Genomic DNA, 27,732 nt, shown 5'->3' with positions numbered 1-27,732 from the left:
ATTTGGGTTGCAGCACATGTGTCTGGATGTTGGATTGGTTAACTGGATTCGGGATTGGCTGTCTGGTGGGTATCAGAGAGTTGTGTGTCGTGGAGCAGTTTCAAGGAGGCAGAGGGTTATGGGTGGGATCCCAAGGGGCTCAGTGCTGGGACCTATATTGTTTAACCTTTGTATCAATGACATTGCGGGGGGGATATTCGGTTGTTTGCGGATGGTGTGGGGCTGGGGGGGGATTGTTAGTGGTGGTGCAGATGTGGTGGCCCTGTGGGGGGATTTGGATGGGCGGGTGAATGGGGGTGTCGGTTTGGTGCAGCAGGGTGTGGGGTCCTGGGGTTGGGGGCATCAATGGGATGCTGCATACTCTGTGGGAGGAGTTGTACTGGAGGAGGTGGGGCAGATGGGAGATCTGGGGTTGATGATTGGTGGAGACCTGGGGTTTAGGACACATATTGCAAGGGTGGTGAAGGTAACAGAGAGGATTGCTGCAATTATGAGGGGGGGGGGACACTGACCTGCAGAGATGGGAGTGTTATCATTCCGTTGTGTGGGTCTCTGATCACACCACACTTGGACTGTTGTTCTCAGATTTAGTCCCCAGGATTTGGGGGGGATGGATTGGCTGTGGAGGGGAGACGGATGACGAAGATGGTTATGGGGATCGGCTGGGGGAGTGTGGACTGCAGAGTTTGGTGGATAGAAGAGGGAGAGGTGATATGATTGAGACTTTTAAGCTGTTGAGAAGTGGTTACAGGGTTGACACTGGGGAGTTATTTTGCTTGGTTGAACAGCGGGGGGGGGTGATGACAGGGAGCCATCCATGTGGGTTGCGAATGGAAACTGTGAGCAAGAGGATAAGGGGTGGTGTCTTTGCGTGGAGGGTGGTTGGGCCATGGAGTGCATTGCCTGATGGGGTGGTGGGAGCAGTCAATGGGTTTAGGGAGTGGTGTGATGGACTTTGTGTTTCTTAGGGGGGGGGACCTTCCCTCGATGAGTCTTGACAGACTTTATGTTCTTGGGAAGGACCTCCCACGATGAGTCTTTTGACTCCATGGAGGCCTGAATAGTAGTAGTAATAATAATAATAATAAACCAAATAGGGGCAGGGTGAATGGGGGAAGTGACGTTAGTGTCTTGGATGTGTGTTGTTATCAGATGAAGATTAGTAACGTAATTGTTAGTTGTAAATAAGTGACATTATTGTTTTGAATGGAAAAGGAAGATATTAGTGGATGAGGATTCGTGGTGTGATTGGTGGGACACTTTAAACAAAATAAGGGTAAGGTGAATGGGAGAAGCGACATCAGTGTCATGGAATGTGTGTGTTATGAGGTGTAGGTAAGTAAATAGTTTGCGTATAGCATTATGGGTGATGGGTAGTGATAAGATAGAGTTTGTAATGTTTGGAATTTTGCTCGGGGGGGGGCATCTGTCAGGGACATCATGTAGTGTTGGTTCGCGTATAGCCTTGTGGGTGATGTTTTGAGATAAGGAGTTATGTGTTTGGAAATTTCTTGGGAACATATGTCTCTGTGACATCTCATGGTGTTTTGGTTTGCCTATGGAATTGTGGGCGATGTTTTGAGATAACATATCCTGTAATTTCCCAGGGTTACACACACACACACATAATTAATTATATGTTGGTGTCCCCTCAAACACTTTTTGTTTCATAACTCATCCGTATTTTATTCTATATTCTAATTCATATTTTATTCATAACTCATCTGAATATTTTGATTTGTCTAAAATTTTAGCTCGTAAAGTTCAATTAATAAATAAATAAATTGTGTGTGAATTCACTGTGATTTCAAAAGTGATCTTACTTAAATATGCATAACACATCAATGACACCATTTGTTCATTTAAATTCACACTTTTTTTTCACAGATATTATTTACAATGTAATATGCAGAAATAGGAATTTACATAAATCACTGTATGTGGTGTTTTTCTTTTTGTAACATTTCTCTGATGAGACATGCGGTTGGGTGATATTGATACTGCATTTGAATTAGAAAAGTTAACAGATTACTATAATCCTAATACAGTAGTTAGTTTTGGAAGTATGAAAGCTTTAGAGAAACATACAAATTTGCCACATGAAACCGTGAAAAGTTGTTAGCAACACAGCCTACTTATGTGAGACATAAACCCATATGGATTACTACTTTTGTATGTAGTCTAGAAATTCTACTGATATTTTAAATTACTTAGTCTTTCCAGAATGTTGCATCTTGATACTAGCGAGGTTTTCTGAAAACAATAGATATTTCCAAATTGTTGATTTTTAACCACATATTCACAGCTCAAAACAAACACAAGCTCTGAAAATGCAGTTGACTTTTTTTTTCCTTATAGTTACTGTATGTTTCGTCTGTCCAAAATGAGATCATAGAGTTGAAGTCTAAGCGCAATTTTGTTGAGGCTATGTGTTACTTCCTGTAATAATATCTACCAGCGACCTGTAACTTTGCATCCCTCGATGCAGAGTTTTTGAAATGACTCTCTCTCTCTATATATATATATTTTTTCAAATTGATTGGTTATTTTTCTCTATTTTACTTTTCAAATTCAGTTAACTACATATTCTAACAGAATAACTGAGCAAATAAATAAATAAATAAATAAATAAATAAATTGTGATATTTATCTTATCTTAAAGATGTCTCATTACCGGTCGCTATTTTGTTGTACCTAGGTGAGAAATCGTGTGTTTGGTTTGGACCTCTTCGTTAGCGTTTTCTTATATTTCAAATGAATATTAGTTCTATAGAATACTTTGTAATTAGTTTAATTCCATGTTACCAAGTTCCAACGTGTTGTGTTTTCATGACTCGTATCCTCCCTTTTGATGTTTTGAACGGTCCTTCTGTGTTCTTATGAGACCAACATTCTATTAGAGATTATCACTTCGCGGTTTGAGTATGTGAACGAAATGTTTACAGATAACTCAGACATTGTCAATAGGTTGCATTAGACAATTTTCTAAAATAATTAATTACAGGATATCAGTTTCCCCAGTTTTTTTCCCTTCTTTTCTACACCAAGAAGGGAAAAAAACTGGGGAAACTGATATCCTGTAATTAATGATGATTTTTTTTAAGAGTTTGGTAACATGATGGGTTAAAATATCTACAGTCTCTCTGTAAAATAACCGAATTCTAACAGTCGTACTTTAACCACAACTTTTTGTTCTAGTCTGGTGGCAGTATCTACAGATATGGTAACAAAATTGTCCCTTTTCAGGTGAAATCTTCTCCACTAAAAATTCTGGCTATTAATTTAATACCCGATTCCTTTTGCTTCCAAGAGTTGACACGGTTTGTTGAAATATTTGAGGGCTTGCATGAATGAATAAAACTTATAATTCAATGAGTGGATTTTCAAAAGAAAAAAAGTCTGGTTAATTTGGGGCAAGAAATTTTACAAGAAAAAAAATCATCATCATCAAATTCCTGCCATGTACCCTCAAGGGGTGTACAGGATATGACAGTACTACATGAAAAAATTACATCATTATTAACTTCCTTCTACAATTTTCCTCCAAATCAGTCTGTTACTTGTCAAGACTCCAACATTATCAAATCTTATATTTCTATCGTCTAAGGCACTTTGTACCATATCAATCCACCTATATCTCGGTCTTCCTCTGGATCGTTTTCCTGCCAACCTGGCAGAGAACACTTGTTTTACTAATCTTTCCTCTCCCATTCTATTTAAGTGACCATACCACCTGAGATTAGCTCTGCTAACGCATTCCTGGATGCTGACAATATCAAGTTCTTTCCTAATATCCTCATTTTTAATATGATATTGCCATTGATGCCATCTGTTCACGCCTCGAATCTTTCTCAGGACTCTCATATCTGCGGTCTCTAGTCTTTGGTCAAGTGTTTTACTTCTGACCCAGCTCTCAGATCCACAAGTTAAAACTGGTTTGAACACTGTCTTGTATACAGCTAATTTAGTGTTCCGACTAATTTCTTTCTTATTCCATATGAATTTATTCAATTGACTTCCCACTATACCAGCTTTGCTGATTCTGTTGTCTATTTCTATATTTAATTTACCATCTTCAGTAAAAATCATGCCTAAGTAGCTGAAATGTTTTACTTGTTCCATAGGTTCTCCATTCACAACACAGTTGACATTTTCAATGATTCTGCCTATTTTCATTGTCTTTGTCTTTTTATTGCTGACCATCATACCATATCTATTACAACAGCTATTCAATTTAGTCAGAGAATCTTGCAGATTTGTAGAGGATTTATTTAGAAGTATAACATCATCCGCATTAACATCTCCAATTTTGATATCAGGTTTAATACCACATTCCTTCATAATGTGATCCATATAGATAATGAATAACAGAGGGAATAATGTACATCCTTTTCTCACACCAGATTTAACATTAAACCATCTTCCTGTATTTCCTTCAATTCTAACTGCTGACTTACAACTCAAATAAAGACTAAGTATTGCTTGATATAATGCCCCATTGACACCATATAACTGCAGCATATTGAATAACTTCTCTCTTGGCACCTTGTCATATGCCTTTTCCAAATCGACAAAACTTAAATACAGATCTTTGTTATATTCCCATGCTTTCTCGACTATTTGTTGTAAAGTGAAGATCTGATCCTGACAGCCTCTATTTGGCCTGAATCCAGTTTGTTCTTCACCAAGCTTTTCTTCCACAATTCTTCTCAACCGTTTCTCAAGTATACTTGCATAGATCTTGCCAGGAACACTCAGTAGGGAAATACTTCTGTAATTTTCACATTCAGTTTTATTTCCCTTTTTATATATGGGTACTATGAGAGCTCTACTCCAATCATCGGGAATTCGTCCCTCTGTCCAGGCTTTCTGAACTATGCAGTGCAGCCACTGTAAGACTTTTATACCACCATACTTCAGCATTTCTGGTCGAATATCATCTACTCCTGCTGCCTTTCCACATTTCAAGCCTTTGATGGCTTTTTCTACTTTAAGTATGGATAAGTATTCCTGATTGCATGCCTGGTCAGTGTTTTTTATCACTTTGCTGTCATCACTGCTTGTTTCATTTAGCAGTTTTTCAAAGTAATTACTCCATACTTCAAGGATATCTTTTTCTCTTGTTTTCATGTCACCTTTATCATCTCTAACTCCTTTTACAGCCCTCTTTCCTCCATTCCTAAGCTTCTTCAACAACCTCCAGAATATTTTGCCACCTTCTTGATATTTATTTTCTATATTCTTGCCAAATTCCTCCCATGACTTTTGTTTAGCTAGTTTTACACACTGTTTGGCTTTCTTACATTTGTCTCTGTATTTTGTAAGAGTAAAAGCTGACTTATTTGCCAGGAACTTTTGATATGCTTTCTTCTTTTCCTTCACTGCCTCTTTAACTTCCTGTGTCCAACAGGGAGTTCTGATTTTTTTATCCTTGCACACAATCTCACCACATGCCTCTCTGGCAGAATCAATCAATGTTTTCTTCAGAGTTTGCCACTGAATCTCCAAGGTTTGATTCCTGTTCTCAAACCCTTTCATTTTCTTTTCAATAATCTTTCTGTATTTTAGTGTACAGTTCACATCTGAGAGCTGCTCAACTTTTATTCGCTTTAAAACTTTATTACATGTTATTCTTTTCAATATGAAATTCAATTTTATCCTGCTCAAGACTAAATAGTGATCACTTCCAATTTCAAATCCTCTGTACACTCTGGTGTCCTGCACCAGGGAGAAAACATCACTATCAACTATAACATAGTCAATGAGACTTTTCTTATTCCTAGCCTCTTCTCTCCATGTGAATTTGTGCACATTTTTATGTTGGAACATGGTGTTAGTAATAACCAGTCCATGTCCTGAGCAGAAATCCAACAGATATTTGCCATTATTATTAGCTTTGCTCTTTTCTCCAAATTTTCCCAAAATATTTTTGTATGTCTTACAATCATTTCCTACTTTGCTATTTAGATCCCCAACAAGGACCAACTTTTCCTTTTTCATTGTGTCAGTTGCTTTTTCTAAAGCGTCAAAAAATTCCTCCACTTCTACCTTAGTAGAACCTTCTGTGGGACCATAGGCACAAATAAGTCTCATTGTCCAGTTCCCCATTCTCATATTTGCCCACATTACTCTACTTGAGACTGACTGCCATTCAAGAAGATTAGCCTCATATTTTGTGTTGAATACTATGGCTACCCCTTCTTTTCCTTGATTGTCATTGCCTGAATATAACATTTTGTATTTATTGCTCAGAAAGATCTCACCAGTTTTGGTCTTTTTCGTTTCAGTCACCCCTATTATGTCGATCTGGTACTTATCTAATTCCTCAGCTAGCTCCATTTCTTTGCCATTCAGGCTTCTTACGTTGATAGTACCGATCTTTAACTCTGGTGATGTTGAGTTGGGGTGTGTTTTCAGATTTGTTTCAGTAGCTGACTTTTCGCTGGTCGCCCTGGTTCCCTGGCGAAAACAACGGGGGCCTTGTTTAACCAGGCGACGCCCAAGCCGGCATGAAATTTTGTCATGTTGTACCATCATTTTTTATTTTGGTTAAACCGATAAGAATACAATTTGGTCGGCTAAATCCCAAATTGCCAGCCCATCCTCGTTCGTTCAGTATCAAAGTAGATACCCAACAGGGTGCACCACGAGAAGGTGAGGATTGGACATTAGGTCAGAAGCCCTGGTCGGTTCTCCGCATTCCTTTAAAGGCTATGTGGAGGTCTCCTCTCAGTTATACAGCTTTGACCCTTAAGTACTTTATTTATTTAAAGTATCAGTTGGAGGTGACATGACTAAAAGAAATCCGAAAACGGCGAGCTTGCTCATCTCCGTATGGATGAGCAGACATCTTCTGGGATGTGTAGGGTAGGGGTACCTAGCAGGGAAGACCACTGTCAACCTGTTGACTAGACTTTCACCTCCACCACGTAATGCTTTTTTTTCCATCCCAACAATTTCTGACATCTAAAAATGCCGAGATCGTTCATCTCGTTGGTTATCAGTTTGAGGTGACATCACTAAAAGATATCCGCAAATGGCGAGCTCACTCATCTCCCTTTGGATGAATTAATCCATATGGGTTTATGTCTCACATAAGCAGGGGGTGTGTTGCTAACCAGCTTTTCACGGTTTCATGTGGCAAATTATGTTTCTGTAAAGCTTTGATACTTCCAAAACTAACTACTGTATTAGGATTATAGTAATTTGTTAACTTTTCGAATGGGAAGCAGTATCAATATCACCCAACCGCACATGTCTCATCAGAGAAATGTTAGAAAAATAAAAACACCACATACAGTGATGATGTCTGTAAATTCTATTTCTGCATATTACATTGTAAATGATATCTGTGAAAAAAAATGTGTAAATTTAAATGAACAAATGGTGTCGTTGAGGTGTTATGCATATTTAAATAAGATCACTTTTGAAATCAGTGAATTCACACACAATTTATTTATTTATTAATTGAACTTTAAGATATTAAATTTAGACAAATCAAAATATTCCGACGAGTTATGAATAAAATATGAATTAGAATTAGAATAAAATATGGATGAGTTATGAAAAAAACGTGTGTGTTTGAGGGGACACCAGCATATAATGAGGGGACATCGCCCACAATTCCATAGGCAAAGCAAAACACCACGTGATGTCACAGGCATATGTTCCCCAGAAATTTCCAAACACATAACTCCTTATCTGAAAACAGCACCCACAAGGCTACACGTGAACCAAACATGCTGCGTGATGTTCCTGACAGATGGGAGCCCCCCCCCCGAGCAAAATTCCAAACATTCCAAATTCTATCTTATCACTATCCATCACCCATAATGCAATATGCAAACCATTTACTTATCTACACCTCTTAACACACATTCCATGACACTGATGTCGCTTCCCCCATTCTCTCTACCCATATTTTGTTTAAAGTGTCCCACCAATTACACCATGAATCCTTATCCACTAATATATCTTACTTTTCCATTCAAAATAATAATGTCACTTATTTGCAACTAACAATTACGTCACTAATCTTCATCTGATAACAACACATATCCATGACAGTGATGTCGCTTCCCCCAATCACCCTACTGCTATTTGGTTTAAAGTGTCCTACCAATCACAACACGAATCCTCATCAACTAATATATCTTCCTTTTCTATTCAAAACAATAACGTCACTTATCTTCATCTGATAACAACATACATCCACGACACTAATGTTGCTTCCCCCCATTCACCCTACCCCTATTTGGTTTAATCTTCCCCACAAATCACGACACGAATCCTTAAATCCAACCATAACCCACAATTCCATACGCGAACAAAAACGTGATGTCACACAGATATTCCCCAGAAAAATTCCAAACATTCCAAACTCATGATGTCACACACACACACAATGCCGTCATCTGAACAACCAATCACGTCACGATTCCTTATCTTGATCCTAGTCTGATCAGAAGTGCATGCTATACTACTCTCTAGTCAGCGAGTGGAATAGAACTTCTTATGCTCATCCTTCTGCTGGTGGACGGCATCCACCACTTCTAGTGAGCTATACAGGCTCTTTGAAATAGAAGCGTGAACAAAAACGCGTTACCGATATGTATTGGAAAGCAAATAAGGGTTAGGTACCAAGAGATGGCTGCACTTGTTTTCCGGCCTCTTCATTGGTGGCTGCCAATTAGTGATAGATATGGGTCAGCTATCTCTGATTGGCTACCGGTAGAGATTGAACTGTCCACTCAGTCTCCAAAAACTAGACAGGGTTTAAAGGCCTCGCCTACTCCCTACAAGGGAATGTAAAAATAATAATAATAAAATAAAGAATGGTTTGTAAAGCATTTGTTCAATTATTACTATTTTTAATTAAAAAAATTAAGTTTCCGATAGTTATAAAAATAAAATGGTGTGTTTCCGTTTAACTTTTGTAACGTAATCTGCTTTTTGTAATGATTGTTATATTTGCAGTTGTAACTTAGTCTCTTTCATTTTCTGACATCTGTTATTATTATTTGCTTATGTAAACACAAACGAAACTAACAAACAGTACTAAATTTCAGCAGTCATTATACATGTGGTTGAGGCTAGAAGACTAATAGTTGTATGTCTTATGTAATTCTGTCAAGTTGTTGTAAATGCAGAAGATACTGCTTTCACTCTGTAGTGAAATAAATAAATAGGGAAGTGCGTCAAGTGTAACAGTGCAGAGGCCTACTAGCGATAAAAACATGCTACTTAAAGAGAACATTACTGTCGAGATGAGACCACTGAAATTACCCGAAGGGTATTTTCGATGTTTAAAAGATTTTATCAACAAAAATTAAGTGCTTAACGGATTTTCATGAAAGACGTTCAAAATCAGTTTATCTGTTCTTGAGTCACACCAATATTAAGAAAGTAGTAAGTGCTGCGAACGATCCTACAAACGAGAATTTTAAAAAATATATACTATTTTTACATAACACCTTCATGGTGTTAGCAGACTCATGTCCGGAGGACACTCTGCACCACTCCACAGAAACAATCCACCATTTATTATTATTACGCGACACCTACAAAGACTCATCGAGGGTGGACACCCACTCCACAACTCTCCCCACTCAATCCACCAACGCCACCTACCGGCCACTACCACTAGTATTTTCACAGACTATCACACACTTCCATGCCCACGGCAGGATTCGAACCCGCAGCCTTTTGGCCAGAGAGCGGATGCGCTAACCACTCGACCAACCAGACAGGAGATATAGCTGGTAACTACACTACTCAGTAATTATATTTTGTCTGTTAGAGCCTCCGTAGCTTTGTGGGTATAGACGAAGCATTTTGGGTGGAAAGAACAGGGTTCGATCCCTGTCCAAGGCGTGAGTAATCTGGTCTCTTTCGACTAAAGGTGTGAATTAGCCGGTCTTATACAGAAGTAAGACTTTTTTTTTTCACCCGGAAACTCGAGTTTTTCGTCCCCCAGAGCAGGGAAACTGGCCCCCGTGAACACACGCATCTGCAGTCATTAAAAAAAAAAATTGTTCCCCTCCCATCAACGCTAGACTCCGCGACAATCCGGTTGGGGGTTTCCCACAGTTACATAATCATAGTGGACCCTGCACCGAACGGGATAAAAACGCTATAAAGAGGAAGGACAATTGTATTTTTGTGTGTTATTTGCATGTGTTCTCAGACCGATTTGCTTGTGTGTGTGGATGAAAAGAACCGAGTTTCCTCGGGTAAAAAAAAAAAAAATGCGTGTTGCCTCCGTATTAGATCCACTAGTCCACCTTCAACTAAAAAGGTTGAATGTAAAGATTCCTCTTGCGACGAAGATTGAAACGAGGCGTTTTCTTAATTCAAAGCCACATTATCACGGCGTTCTTCTGACTGCGCTATTATTATTATTATCATTATTATTCCTGATACCTCCAAGGAGTCCGAAGACTCATCGCGGAAGAACACCTACAACTGTCTAAACCACTACACCGAACCTTTACTACGAATCATCGCCATCTACCGCCCACTTCCACCACCACCACAACTAGTTTTTTTTTTTTGTCTGTAAATTGCGTGTGTTCTGAAAGGGGCGATTTGTCTGTATGCGGGATGAAAAACCAGAGTTTCCGGGAGGAAAACCCTGCTACCGCCGTATGAGATCGGCCAACTCACCTTCGATTGAAATCGTCCAGATAAAGATTCCTCCCGTCGCGACGAGAATCGAACTTAGGCCTATTCCAATCGAAGGGCGCAATGAACCGTCGTTCTTCCAATTGCGCTACGGAGGCACTAAATCAGATAGCTTAGCTCTGCTCATCCAAAAGGGAAACAATTCTATCAACAATTTTCTACTGATAACTAATTATCTAATTGTAATATCTTATCTACTGATAACTAATTAACGCATTCTAATATAATCAGTGCAAACGTGGATGTTCAATAAATAAATAAAAATAGTGAACGCGATGTACTACGCTAGTCGCCAGCTGCTGAATCGTCATACTTGACTGTCGAGTAAAACCAAATAGGAAGTTATATACATATAATATTAAAATATGTAAACAATGATAAGGTTGACTAGCGTTAACGAATCAGCGATGGAATCCTAGTATAACTCTGATATATATATATATATATATATATATATATATATATATATATATATATAAGTTGCTTCAGAAAATATCTATTCCCACCTTTCTGATTCATTAGCTTTTAAACACTGTTGTGAATAGATAATTTCATTTGTTAATGTTATGAGGTTTATTGGTGCTATCTTAGTTAACATTTGGTTTAATGCATAGAAATCGCATGGAAAATATGACGGCTGAATTTCTTTCTTTCTTTAAACTCTGTCGATTTAACATGTTCAATAAAACTAGCAGATTCTTGAAATTAGTGGTAATTGGCAAATTCGGTTTTTTTCAACGATGAATTAGTATGTAACACTGCAAGTATATAAACAAACATTCGATGCCGTTTTTAATAATTGAATTCCCATTTCTGAGTCCACTTTTGTTGGATAAAAATTTTGAGTTTGAACAAATTGGAAATTCTCGATATCTTCTGATGATGATATGCATTCCCAAGTTTTTTTTTTTTTTTTTTTTGAATTTTATTTTTTAAATCTTCTCCCCCGGTTTCGATATTTAAGTATATAGCAGCCACACACACACACACACATATATATATATATATATATATATATATATATATATATATACACACAGGGTGTTCGGGATAAATTTGACATATTTATAATTAATTATATTTTTCCGTAAGTTACATGTATTAACACACACTTCTCTTCATTTAAAAGTTTGGACCCTTCTTCATTCATATACAAGATGTCAGAAAGGATGGATAGCTGGAACCCACCTGAATCATGGAAGAGAATAACTTGTATCATGATGATTCGTGCCCGCCACCAAAATAAGGATATTACGACTGCTGCCCAATGCTCCCTGAATACAGTAAAAACAATCAGGCATGAACTAGAGACTTGCAATGGTGACTACGAGGATGTAGCAAGAAGAAAGATCCCTAGCAGACGATCTGATTGCGTTCGTACAGCAGAATTCCTCGCAAATCTGCAGGAACAGGTGTTGAAGAACCCTGGCATTGGAATTCGGGCTTTGTTCGTGGAGTTGCTAACTGTAGTCAAGCCCTGGATAACAAGGGTAGCCAATGGTAGGCCGTATGTATGGCAGCAGGATTCGGCCCCTTGCCACACCTCTGGGAAAAGTCAAAAATGGTTGTCTGAAAATTTCTACGACTTCACCAGTCCAAATGTTTGGCCTCCAAACTCCCCAGACCTTAACCCCATGGATTATTTTGTATGGGGCGCAGTTGAAAAAAGACACCAATCGCACTTCCAGTAATACAAAAGCCCAGTTAATGGATAAAATTAAAACAGTTTTTGCGGCCCTTCCCAGGGAGACTGTAGCATCAGCTTGTTCGAGGTTCCGAAGCAGAATTGAAGCTGTGATCGATGCTAATGGTGGTTATTTTGAGTAAATCTTGTTGACAGTATTGTAATTAACTCTGCCTGTAATGTTTTTTTGTCAATTCATTAAATTTAATAGATACAAAGAAGATTTTCTTTTTCCTTACGAAACTGTCAAATTTATCCCGAACACCCTGTATATATATTATTACTCACCCAAAATGTCCTAGAATATTCTACGTCTTGCTGCTCGCTCGGCGAAGGTATTTATCACGTCCTCGTAGTCCAGTGCCCTTGTAATATCGCTCTCAATTTGTAGAGCTTCCAAGTTGCTGAGCCTTTCTCGTCGTAGTTGTTCTGTGGCAGTCCTTCATCCTTTTTAGGACTGAAAACGATCGTTCAGCTGAGCGATTTGTTGCCATCTTACACAGAAAAATCGTAACAGCAGTGTCCAGATTGGGATCTATATACACTGTAGAGCTTTCTGTCGAATTTTCTGTGTAAGTTGTAGGAATGTATTTATTTCTAGGCCACTTGATTTCAGGTGCGCTCTGAAGTGCAGACATTCGTTAACAAATTCAGGTTCAATATCAGTCGAAAAGGGAACTCCTTCGAGAGGTTTCATGCGACACTTTTCTTCGATTCATTTCGAATGAGAGACCGTGCAAAATTGTGTCATTGGTATCAGTTTTGAAATTGACTGATGGATTGTACTCGTCTTCATTTTCGTTACTTTCCTCTGCGCTATCGTCAAAAAACCTGGTGGGCTTATTTTCCCTCTTTTTCTCTTCCTCATACAAGTCAACTCCACTAAGTTTCTTGCCCTATTCTTCATAGAGTAAATCTAGTTCTTTGAAATATTCTTCGAGGGACCCATACAGTTCACACATAGTTCCAATATCAATTTTACACTTTGTAATTTCTTGCTTGTGGCATTCATTCTTGCGAGAATATCACCCCATAGGCAGGTCATGATCCTAGCCTCTGGAAGTTGCCGTAGAATCCCACTTGCTTCAAATCGCGTAACTTTCTTCTGTGTGGTGTCATTTTTAATTTCGGACAAAGTGGAAATTATTTCCTTCCGTCCCTCACGAAGACTCCGACAGGCATCATCACGAGCTGACAAACGAGTAGGCGAAGGACGTTTGATTACTTTTGCAGAAGTTTCCAGGTGCTTTCTTAGAACACTCCACCGATGTGCTGAAGATGTGAAAAATACGTACAGTTTCTGAAGGACATCAAAAAAATGCGGAAGAGTACCGACAGGATTCGGCAGCGCAAGTACAAATTAGAGACAGAGAATGTCCAGCGCACGGTGTGAATTCTGCCAATGGATTTATTTCAAGAATTCTTGCTTGCAGTCCTGTGTACTTGCCTGACATGTTACTAGCATTCTCATATGCCTGTCCTCTCCAATTTGCTACATCAATTCCAAGCTGATGAAACGCTCCACAGGAGTTCCATGTTCTTTCACATATCGTACAATGAAGGACAGCTGATCAACATGAGACAAGTCTGGTGTTGAGTCAACACTTATGGAATAGTACTTAGCTATTTTAAGTTCTTCCACAATAAATTTGATTACTTTCTCGCCCATTATTTTAATAAATTCCTCATACGTGGCAAAGGAAAGATAGGAAACGAAATCTTTTACTTTTCGCAATTCAGCAAGAAAGGGATCAAATTCACTAATTAACTCTAGACACATCATTACATTTCCATTATGCAAAGAACCGAAAATGTCACCCTTTCCCCTCAAAGCAAGTCCTCTATTGGCCAATGTTTTTACAGCTGCAACGACTCGTTTTAACACCGCCTTCCAGTACTTAATTTCTTCTCCCAGTTGCTGAGTTATTTGTAAGTCAATTCTCCCTGCAAGATTTGCTCTTTGTTTCAGAGCTATCAGACAGTTCATATGACTAGTTGCTGTCTCGTGATGACTCACTCGTGCTTCTGCATTTTTCCAGTCATTAAATCCACTGACAAAGTGACTATCGTCAGCTCCCCCTCCACCAAAAAGGCGCACAGAAGATCTTTCCGGTACTAGGAGAGTAAACAAGAAAATCTCTTATGATTTTTTTGCCATTGATCAGATTCCTCTCAATGAGTTCCGTAGAAACATGTCTTACCCTGTCAGGATAAGCTCTTTGTGATTTTGAAAGATCACTGTCTAAATTTTGTTGTCAACCGTTAACTGCGATATAATCGCGTGTTACGTCATTTAGAATCCACTCAGCTGAGTCATGACTCACTATCACATGTGCTGCCAAATTGTTGGGATTTGTTGTAGGCATGCCATTTGAAACAGATTCAATTTCCGTCTCATCAACCACTTCTTGTTCTTTTTCCAAATCACAATTACTATTAGCAGATACCGACGCAAAAAAACTGTCCAGTTTTCTTGTCTTTGATACTACTTCGTTAATTTTCGCTTCCTTTTCTTTTCTTCTTATATTCACTACTAAATCGCTTTCTACCGTCACTCATATTTTAAAATTTAAATGGTAATTTAAAACACGCAGGAAGTATCGGAATGATTTAAACAATTTATAACGCGGAGTAATACATAGGGCGAAGCTGCAGTTAGAGAGACTGCAAAATTCTTTCCCGAGCGCCTCGGCAAACGGAAATAAGCAAGTGTACGAAAGGAATAATAAGCGTATGGTCGGGAGTGTTTCAGAAATGAAGGAAAGAGTGTTGTACGGTGACTCGTTAGTAAGAGATGTGATTGATGAGAGTTTAACTAAATCGTACTTACCGGGTGCGAAAATTAATGATGTAAGTGATAGTATTAGAGCGCAGAGGGTGAAATAAATGATAATCGTAGCTGGAACGAATGATTTGAAAATAGGTAAATTTGATATGAGAGAGGACGTGAAGGAATTATTAGAGGTAGCGAAAGAAAAGAATGACAGAGTTAGGATAGTGAGTCTGTTTCTGCGGTATGACAGAGAAGAGTTTAGAAGGAGGGCCATAATCGCAAATGACTTTGCGATTATGGCCCTCCTTCGAAACTCACTCCACACCGGCTGCAGGTTATGCAGCCGGTGTGGAGTGAGTTTGATGGGCGAAAGGATTTGTACAAGATGGATGACTTATATTTGAATGGATTTCGTGTGCGAAGACTGGAAAAAGCGTTGCTGAGTGAAGTGAGAGTGGATGTGCAAAATCAGGGAAACTAGAACTATTAAGGAGGACAGGTAGTGGATTTGCAGACATCAGTGAGGCAGTTGAGTGTAAGAATGTTCATAATGTGCCCGAGCCAGTAGGAAGGACAAGAAATCAGAATGGGATAGTTAGTATAATGCACCAAGATAGGGGTGGGACAAATGGACCTCTGCATTTCATGTATACTAATGCCAGGAGTATTAGGAACAAGAAGAAAGAATTTTTGGCCTCGGTTGGCTCTTCCTGGCCACAGGTTATTGCCATTAGTGAAACATGGCTGACAGAAGATGATATAGTTAGTGGGATAGAAGGTGTAGGGTATAGTATGTTCAGGATGGACGAGGGCCGGTGCGAGAGTATCTGATGCCCCCAGGCAAAGAAAATTTAGGTGCCCCTATACAATGTCTCTATGCAGTAATTAGTGCGTCATTTTTTTCGATACCCAAATTCGATTAGTGCGCCTCTAAAATTCGATAAGTGATATACATCTTAAAAATAAATGTTACAGATCTTAATTTTCTGTCTATACATTTTTATGCCTAACTATTTAAAAAAAAATCACTCACCAGAATGAAATAATTTAGTTACCGATTTAAAACATTCTACAAAGTTATTTTTAATGGCATACTACACTACTTCCATGTACACTACTATGTATACCAGGGTTTCCCAAACTGGGTTCCGCGAGAAGTTCCTGGAATTTGTCATTTTAGTTTTCTAAACATTTTTTATGAATAAATATTTTATAGTGGAAATATTCTGAGGAGAATAATATTTGAGAATATGTCGAAAAGCTCGGACCCAGACGCCTAATAACATTTGTGTATCGTTAATTTTCACACATCGAAACCTTTCAACATTTGAGAAAGAGACTACCGCTGTTTATGATCGGTCATAAAAATTGCCTGCAAGCGGATTATAACAATATCGGCGGCGCATAATATTTTTCGTACAAGAAGATTTGAAGCAGCAATGCAGAGGCTGACCCTGATGAATAGAGCAGCAGTAAAATTTGCAGAAGAGGCAATAGGGCCATATCGTCGGTTGTATGAAAAAAAGAAACAAAATGACCGCCAAACTACGTTAGCTCAATTCTTTGTTAAGAAGTAGAATAATAATAGCAGTTATATTCTGAATATGTATTATAGTCTTTCAGCTTCATCATTTTACTTTAACTAGGCCCTGAGACACCGTAATTCTTTTATAAAAAAATTAAGGTTCAAAAAAGAAATTTGAGGAACGAATTATGCTTTTTTCCATAGGTTATTATATTAAATTAGTGCGTTTTCGATTAATGCGCCTGTTTTAAAGAGCGCACTAGTCGAGGGATTGCTGTATATATACTGTATTTTGTCATACTCGCACAAGCACACGTACACATGTGGATATTTATAAAAATAATATCATTACGAACATTTATATATAAAATTTATTAATCAAAACCAATACATTTGTATACATATATGATTACTCCTAATATCCGTATAGCAAGAAAATTATTACATCTTAAATACAAAAATTATGAAAAATTAATCTTTCGGGCTTTTGCTTTGGCAAAGTTTTGAATTAATTCATCTATATTGATTGTAGATGTAATTTCATGCTCTATAGATATTAATGCTAGACCAGTGAGTCGTTCCTGAGCCATCGTAGAGCGAGTATAGGTTTTTGTAAGTTTTAATTTCGAGAAACTCCTTTCTGAACTTGCTACCGATACTGGCAATGTCGAAAAAATTCTCAGAGCAATAAACACATTTGGAACACGATTTTTTAAACTATTTTTGCATATATATGACAGGACATCTAATGAGGAAGTATTTTCTGGAATTCGCCTTGCTATTATTTGTAATTCACTACATAAATCTGTTCGGTCAATATCTCTAGAATTATCATGTGTTAAATAATTTTCCAATATCAAACATTTTTTAAGCAGTTCTGCTGAAGTAATTTTTTGAAATGTATATATATTTAAGAGAAAACCAAACTTTTCGTTATTTGTAGACATGTGCTTGAATTTTTTTATCAACAGATGCAATTGCGGTATCAATAATTGAAAAATAAATGTTGTGACGTTCTCTTCTTCATGTTCGAATCCGCCATCTTGTTACAAGTCACTTTCATAAAAAAAACAACTAATTGTAAATTGATCACCAATCCAAGGGTAGAGAAATTTCTATTATACTGCGCCACTCTATCCTTAGATTAGTCTATATAAAATAGCAGGATCAATTCATAGTTAGTTAGCAGTCTCCTCATTCATTCTGGCCGAGGTATTTTATTTTCCACTTGGGATTCCCGCAAGATTCGAATTTTTATGAACGGTGCAATAAAAAGGAATTCAGGCAAACACAATAATTAGATTAACAAAATAAAACATTTAATATAAGTTATATGACACATACATAAATTCTACCTCTAATTTTAAACAATAGAATAAAGTTAAATATTAGGTCAAGTCAATCACATTAGTTCAATCTTCCAAACATTACATACACTTTCTCAGTTTCTGAGTCACAAAATTCCTACACTTAATTAAATACAATAGAACTTCCCATCTGAATGGTTTCCACACAGTTCTCAGCTATGCTATACGCTTAAAGAACACCGCAGGCACTAATTGCTGTAAATATCTCTCAACAATTCTTATTTTCAAATTCTCATTCGCAAAGAATTTCCACAGTTAAGGTTAGGTTAAACGTAGCGTAACTAACATTCAATTCTTCATACATTGAAAATGATCAATATATCAGTGCTTACTAGAAACAGTTCCTAGTACATCAATTACGTTGCGAATAACTTTCAAAATATATTTGTTGCACTTAAGAACACATTTATAAGACTTCTCCGCAGTTATAACTAAAACACTATTAATCACGCTTCACGACTATGGATATCAACTGTAAGGTACTTTGATTATCCTTGTTACCACTCATTAAATAATTAAACACTGTGCAGTTCTGCTTAGGGCGATTTAGAATTAAGTCGCAATTCTAGATTAACTGGGTTTAATCAGAATTATTCACTGAACGTCCAATTTCTTCATATTATCTGATTGCGCCATTAAATTCCTTTAATTATCACTGCTGACTTTACTTTCAGCTAACTATAAAATTCACTTCGTCTTTTTTCGCTTATAATTATTATCCCCTTTAACTTCTTCCCTTGAGAACTTTTTATTTACTTTCACCTCTCTAGTTTATACCCTTGCTTCCTTTCACTTCAAAATTTCCTTTCCAACTCTCTTTTGTTACCTCTATATCATTTTTTTATTATCCTTGTCCTAGCTCACGCTCTGTTCCTCGCTTCTTCATGCGTCTCCATGACAACAAATAAAATATAATAAAATTGAGCTATTGCATAACTCTAAACTTCTATAACAGAAATAAATAGAGAATATTTACATTTCAATTAATACGCAGTTAAAATTATCAAGTACAAATTCTATAATATTAACATAGCAATAAATAAAATAACTTAATAATATTTAATACAGTATTTTCATTATTAATACATATATCTTTGATTAATTAATTTACTATTAGACAAAATTAAGGTAGTTATATGAATATTTAATTGTAAAATAAGTGATTTACATTAAATAATATTTACAAGTTTTGCCTATGTGATGGAAGATCATGTTGGATTCTGAAACAAATAATAATTACTTCAATCTCTATATAATCAGAATCCAACAATGTGCTTGAATTTTTTTATCAACAAATGCAATTGCGGTATCAATAATTGAAAAATAAAAATCTACCTTAAATTTTTCTTTAAAATCTGTTATGAATTCATCCTCTGCTTCATATACACAAATTGTTTCTTTTTTTTTTTCTAAGTCTAACAGTTTCTTGTTCAAAATAGGCATTACACTTAAGCGATTTTTTCCGCATCTGTTAATATCTTTTCAAATTCATCCTCATTTCGGATTTTCACTAAGAAATTGTTTGTATCATTAATACAATTTATGGCACCATTTATACCAAGGCTTGTATTCTGAAGTTGTTTACTTGTTAAGTTTATTTCAAAAAGTATATTATACCACATTACTAAGGATGCGATAAATTTGAACTTCCTTAATGTTTTACGAAGACTACTTCCGTCTAATTTCATGGTATTTCCACTTAATCCACATAAACTATCATCTTGAGATATTTCTTGCAGTGCTTCAAAAACATCGGACAAATTATATATCTTAGGGGCTTTAATGAGTCAATTCGACTCTTCCATCGTGTATCACAGACTGGTTTGAGTGTAAAATTACTTGTGTCTTTTGAGGTATTCCCATCGACGAGTCGAACCGAAAAAAAATACATATAGACGATGTACCGCATCAAAAAATGCAGTGGCATCTAAAGTATCAGAAGTGCAATTCACTACTAAATTTAATCAATGTGAACTGCAGGGTATATACATTGCTCTCGGGTTAATATCGTTGACCTCGTAAATCTTGTATTGGTAATGAAAATTTGTCTAGAGTTCCTAGTATTTCATTTGATAAAAATTCTCCAGTGGTATTTTTTATTTCTATAAATCCCAAAAAGTGTTCTTTTATAGAAACCGTGCTATTACTATTGTCTACGAATCAAAGTATTATGCTTTTTTGCTTCGTGTGACCAATGTCGGACGTACAGTCAATAATTATGGAAAAATATTTTGTGGCAACAACAGATTCTAAAATTTCTTTTTTATCGCATTGGCGGAGATGTTTATTATTTCATTTTGAATATCTTTTCCAAGATAATGCACATATGTATCTTTTATTCTTCGAAGATATTCATTCATTATTGGATCAAATTTGGCTAGAAATTCGACAAATTTCAAAAAATGTCCGTTTCCATGCGAAAACAATTTTTCATTTGTTCCTCGAAATGCTAAATTTTGAATAGCTAACGTCTGAACTAAAGCAAAGAGTCGTTCTAATACTTGCACCCAATGTTTCTCCTCTTTTCTAATAACTAGCAAGTTCTCTTCATCAATGATTTTCTTTTCTTTTATTCGAATTTCTAATTCTTTCCACTTATGGTAATTTTCAACGTGTCTTTGACTTTTTTCATGCGCAGCTAAAATAGAAGAAGCATTTTTCCAGTCCCTCAATCCAGAATCAGCAAAGTTAATCCGCCATTGATCAAATAATAAGCAGCAGAAGCAATATGCAGAATCCGTGGATTTTGACAATAACCACAAACGCCGCATTGTCTCGCCGTTAAAGAGTCTTCGAATATAATGAGTCATTGAAAATCTTCTATTATTATCATCTTTCGGAAAATCAAAATCACGAATCTGTTCAGGTCCATGTTCAACTAATAGTTGACGTAATTGGTTGATATTGGCAAATTTTACAGGACACCAAGTCGCTGGATCATTATAATTTAAATTTGTGAAATCAAATCCTTTATGATTGGATCTGTAGAACAACCAGCTTCAGAATCCACAATACCCATATGATCTGTAGATTTCTCCTTCTATGTTTTAATCCAATTTTTGGTATCTGTAGAATTCTCCAATTCATTAAACGAAACTATAGACGAATTATCCAACGAATAATCTTTAAGATTTTCTTCTTGTATGCGATTACGATCTTCCCGGCAAAGATATTTTAAAAATGCCCCTTCTTGTTTTTTCAAACTTTCTTCCTTTTCCACTTTACGTTTGCGATATTGAAAACCCGATTTCTTTTTATCCGTTTTCAAAATCCAGTAACTGAAATATTTATAAATAAAAATAAACTTAATTATAAAAATATGGACTTTAAACTATTCAGTAATTCACAAATAAATTTTTATACATTTACTTAATGAAGTATTTATCAATTATATAAACCTTATAAGTTATAACTATATAACTTATCTATAATACATTTATAATCTAATAATTCAACAATATCGTTTTCTATGAACATAATTGACAAATTTCTCAAATGCATCTGACTTAACGAATTGTGTAACGCGTTTCAGTACAGAAAATGGGCGTTCACCGCTAGCATTACAAACAGGCAGTATCCAGGGCCACATTTATACTTTTGGAGATCCGAGGCGCAACATCATTATGAGACCTCAAAAATAAGCACTTTTTTTTTAGTTTATTGAAAATAAAAGAACATTTCCATAACTAATTTTAATAACACAATACAACATTGGTATACATATATTTGCATTTTTAAAAAAGTATAAAAATAAATCAGTTAAAATTTAAATTAAAAAAATCAATAACTAAAAGTTTTTTTTTCCTGGCTTTGGTTTTAGCAAATATATCTATAATGTCATCATAATTAATCGAGTCCATTATATCTGATTCAATGCATAATAACGACAGGTCACTTGTTTTATTTTGGTGCAAGTTGCTTCTTAAATAATTGTATAAGGATAAAAGTTTAAAAAAAAAAAAAGAAAAGAATTTAAATGCAGTCAAATTGAGCTTGCTAATCAAGGTAAAAATAGGAACTTTAACTGTAAAGTACAGATATTCTCACTAAAAATAAAAATTTTGAATTTGCGGTAATAAAAATTGTAGCAAATTATGGAATTACAACATGGATCTAAATATAAAACGTTTCAGTTTGCAGTAACATGCACAGTATGCCTTCCTGGTTGACAGAATATATATATATATATATATATATATATATATATATATATATAGAGAGAGAGAGAGAGAGAGAGAGGATTAATTCAGTTCCAACTTTATCGCACAATTATTAAGCTTTATTCAACTCCAGATTTGATTTTTTTAAGTTGCAGTAATAAGTATAATAATTCCAGCTTTAGTTAAAATGTAGAAGCAATGAATAGTAGTGATGACTTGCTATGCTCGCTAACATCCACTTTTTTACTCGACATTTTACCCTAAAATGACTAGAATCTTAATGCACAAAAAAATGAACTGAAAAATCAATTTAATTTATAAATAATAATAAACTTGAAAATCAAATGCTCTGTTTATGTGATATAGAAACTGCTCCTACCCCCTAATTAATACAAATAGCAGCAGCACACACGAAAACCTCTGTTGTCTCAGAAACGTGTTTCAAAATGATCGCAAGTTCAATACTCAGCGATCTGTTCTTTCCTAACAGGATTCTGGGAAATCACAGGGTGAAATATTCTTAAGAACGGTATGGATTAAACTGACCCCTCTGGATTAATCTAAGTCAATTATTGGTCAACAAAGGTAAACATTTAGTAAGAGAAAATTTCCAGCAAAGGAGATTGGAATTTAGTAATATTTATAAAAACCGGTAGTTCAGAAGCGAAAACCATCTGTGACAAAATGAAACCAGTTTATTTAATTAAAAACACAAAAATACAACAAATTTATTAAATAATCTTTATAGAGTTCATAATTAAAAGGACTCTAATAATAGATTTCTACAGATGTTGTTGTCTCATCTTGTTTTGGTATTATCAAGTTATTCTAAAGCATTATGAATTTTGCTATTTTATTATTATACCGCTAATATTTCTTCAAATGCGGCACTTTTACAGCACTAAGTTATGTTGAATATATCTGTTCGCAAATATACTCAAAATTCCTTTGACATAATAAAAAGGCAGAATGCTGATGAAACTTCATCAGCATTCTATTTGGTAAAATGCAATTATTTCCGCCCCCCCATTGGAATTTCTTTACTGTCCTATGATATTTGACTCTTTTTTTGCTGCACAATTTATTTATTGTCTCTCTTCCCAAATAAAAACGAATTTCACATGTGCGAAAATAAATAATCAAAACGTTTGTTTACATTGGAAATATTATGTCAAATATTTATATATTTTAAATAACATTTATTGAAATAAATATAACATTTTGCTTTCTTTCCTTGCAAAATAAAATTATATGGGTCGCACATTTCAATTTTAAGAACGATTTTTTTTTTTTTTTTATTGAACAACAAATGATGTTAAACTGCGTTACTTGGAGTTTCCGATTGTGAGTCTTTTTAATATCAAAAATTTATATCCAATGGTATTTTATGAGAGATTCTTCGCCTTTGTCTTTTGCTTAAAACTGCAACAGTACAATTATTTTGGAAAAATAACGATTTCAAACAAAAAGAAAGTGCACATATGTTACTAGCAGTATTTTGTGTGTGTGTGTGTGTGTGTGTAGTGATTTTTTTTTGGGGGGGGGGGTTAGCCATTAAAGGCGAATTAATTCTGTTATGAAAATTTTGGAAATAAAATTTCATTTTGACGCATCCACCTACACATGTTTCGAAGGATAAAGTGTATGGAAAACATCAATAGGAATACTTTAAAACTGCCGCATAATACCGAAAATATGCACATAACAGTTGACTTCATAACTGCCGTTTATTTCGATTTATAGGGAGTGATTGGGGGAAACCAAGAAAGTTGAAATGCAAAAACCTACAGATTACGTTTATAAAAAATTATGCATTACATGGTATGATTCAACATTTACATACGATTCTCTATAAAGCAAAATTTAAAAGTGCGAACCTTCGAACTAAGATTATGAATAAAAAAGAAAACTTAATTTGGAACAGATGGAGGCTGTATTCATTTTTAGATTCGGATTTTCATGAATTTATAAAATAATTGTTTGACAAAAATAATTATCTTCAATCAAGTTCTGGGAGAATTTTAAAAACTATTGGTGATTAAAATAATTATCCAAAAAATTGATAGTGATATTGATCTTCCATAGGGATACAGTATGAAGTGAAGAAAGTATGAAAGGATTTCTTATTTTGCGCTGCCATTAGAAACGATAATTATACGATAAAAACAAGCAGCAAAATGAATATAACTCGTAGGTATTTAGTCTGATATAACTTAGATTCCGGTTACCGAGCAAACGTTTCTTGCTGTAGGCAACTAAACGTAGTTAGTTACTCCAGGTAATCTAGTTAAGTATTCTTTTCAGCGTGAAGGATTATTGCCCCTTCTAATGGACATAACTGTCAAACTACACTTCTTATCCATGTTCTTTCAGCAGTTGGACAGAATACTATCCAGGTTTGCTGGACGTATATACACGTCCAGCAAAGAAATGGTATGCTTACATACATGAATTTTATGGAATACAGGAGTTCCTGTTAGTTTTACATAGTTTTATATGTAGCAAAATCTGGTTCCCCGAAGTCTTGGCGCCCACAGGTGATTGCCTAGGTTCGCCTAATGATAAAATCTGCCCTGGGAAGGACAGAGAGAATGACATGGGGGAGGAGTGTTATTGATGATAGCTGATGAACTGCAACCAAGGAGAATAGAAGTTGTAGGATAGTGAAAGGAGCTCATTTGAGGCTATCTGGTGTGAGATTGAGACTAAGAACAAAATGTACATTTGGGTGCTGCTATAGACCAGGTGATGGAATAGATGGTGGAGATAGTATGCATAGGCAAATTGATGAAATGAGTGGAAGGAGGGTAATTATTATGGCAGATTTCAACTATGGTAACATTGACTGGAAGGAGGAGAGGACACATGTGAGGAAGGAACTGGATTTTATCCAATTACTGAGGGATAACTATCTGAGACAGTATGTAATGGAAAATGCTAGGGGTTCGAGAGTTCTTGACCTAATAATAGCATCTGAGAATTTGTAATGAATATGACCATGTTGCCACCTATTGGTGAGCGTGATCATAGGGTCTTTACCTGGGAGGTTGCCAAATGTGTGAAATTTTCGATTAAGACAGGGTGTATGTGGAATTACCGTGCTGGCAAGTATGACAAGCTTAGGAGCTTGCTTGGTTCAGTGCCATGGCATGTAAAACTGCAAGGGCTGGATGTTGATAGGGCAAGGGAAGTGGTCAGGGAACATTTGCAGGAGGTTATGACTGACTGACTGACTATACCTAGAGTCCGAATAGTAAATCAAGTAGGGGTTAAATGGATGAATAACACCATTAAACTTGAGTTGCAGAAAAAGAAACTGGAAATAATTTAAGGAGAAAGGTGATCTGCAGGCACATGAACGGTATAAAGCGCAGGCCAGAAGGGTAACGAGTGTGGTGAGAAAAGCAAAAACGGATTATGAAAGGAAATTAGCCATGCAAGCTAAAGAGTTTGCCAAACTCTTTAGCTTGCATTAAATCCCAAAGTTCTTTCAAGATGCTACTGATAAAAGAAAAACTGTACACGGCAGAATGATTTTAAGGAACGCCGATGGTAGGGAGGTCACTGAATCAGTCGATATAGTGGAATTACTGAGTGAGCACTTTGCAAGAGTATATCATCCAGGTGGTGACGTTGAAGAAACCATTAGGTTATATGGGAATTGTGGTGAATGAAGTGGAGGTGAATAGTCTGTTACAGAACCTTAATGTGAATACATGAAATCAATACAGAAAATCAATTTCACCTGTGAACTGGAATCCGACGACTGTCTTCCCTTTCTGGACTTAAAATTTACGAGATGCGCTGAAAATACCAAAATCTCCATTTTTGGAAAACCCACTTACACAGACAGATACCTTCATGCTTCTTCCCATCACTACCCTCCACAAAAGTTTGGTATTATTTCAACCCTGGCACATCGAGCCAGATCTTTATTAACAGATGAAACAGAAATTGAATATGAACTCAATTTTCTTAAAAAGCCTTTTGTTAACAATGGATTCTCTCTTAAAAAGATTAATAAATTTCTCTCTGTCCACCGCTCAACAGCTGGTGAAGATTCTTCTCCACCAAGAGCTTTTATTTCGTTACCATACATCAGCTCTTTCTCCCCAAAACTAGCCAAAATGTTTCAGAAATTCAACATTAGAACTTGCTTCACTACGTGTCCTAAACTTCGCTCCATACTAAGTAGACCTAAAATGAAACATCTTCCTACACAGTATCCAGGAGTCTACAAGATTTTGTGTGATTGCGGCAAACCATACTACGGCCAGACAGCTAAATCCATCCTTTTACGCATGGAAGAACACCGAAGAGACATTTCCTACAAGAGAACCAGGGCCAGCGCTCTCTCTAGCCACGTTCTCTTCTCTGTCAACTCGGATGAAGCCCGCCAACACCACAAACTTCTAATATCCATGTGTGCTGTGATGAACTCGAAAGAAAGATCATCGAATCTAGAGAAATTTCACTAGATTCATCTCATATTAATAACAGCCTTAGCTACAATATTTCTGATGCACACATTGCCACTGTCCAATACTGGCGCACTCATGTCAGCTCACGCACGTAGTCAACTTCAATTGGAACTGAAGCACGCATTCCTGTTTTTAAATGTACTTGTGTGTTTTATACTAGATCTGTTAATGTATTTTATCTTGTCCCTGTTATTTTTTATTTAATTCTTTGCTGTGATACCTGAAGAAGTTGAATTTCAATGAAACTAGTCGTATCTTAACATTAAACTTTTCTTTCTCGGTACAGAGTCATTTAAATTCATTATATATGTATATGTTTAATCTCCGTCCCTACAGAATAGTTGTAGAAATCGGAACACGCTAGTATATAACGGACATGAGATAGAAAAATATACACTAGGTGGCGAACAAGGCGTCGCCGTATATTTAAGAGAAAGTTAATAACTCGTCAATTAAAGCTCAAGTTGACTATAAAACAAAAATAATGAGGCGTTGTTTATTCCATATTCGAAGGAACCGCCAGTTAAGTAAATAAACATCACATACCTAAAATAAACATCCTCAAATAATTCCTATTAATCTGTGGATAATGTGAAGCGTCGAATTATAACACGCTGTAAGTAAATCATTTAAAATAATTTTAATTTTGAACCATTAGCCAGCCAGTTTCATTGTCATCTTAATATCCTCAGTGGTTGCTATAAAGTGTTATTTCTCCATTACTCTGTTTTTAATACAGTGCTTACCATGCGTTCTAGATTCATCAAAATATGGCATATCAGCATATCTTAGCAAAATAAATTTGGGTAGAACCTAGTTGTTTTAACTACTATGTGATATCAGTTTTGTAATAACAACTTACTGCGAGACTGTCGCACCTGGGCATTTTCATTTAGTACACTGTCGTCATAACCAGCCAGTGCTTGCTTTTCTAGTTGTGGGGATCAGAAAATCATTCTGAGAATTGCCGTCGAATAATAATTTGGCAATATTGTGAATGAACGAAGAAACGTGAAAAATTAAAAATGAACGTGATGTAATTTATTAAATGTCATGTGG

This window comes from Typopeltis vanoorti, chromosome 15 (genome assembly GCF_054136105.1).
Source record: "Typopeltis vanoorti isolate ZY-2024b chromosome 15, IOZ_Tvanoo_1.0, whole genome shotgun sequence".
Lineage (NCBI taxonomy): Eukaryota > Metazoa > Arthropoda > Arachnida > Uropygi > Thelyphonidae > Typopeltis > Typopeltis vanoorti.
This window is presented reverse-complemented; position numbering follows the sequence as displayed.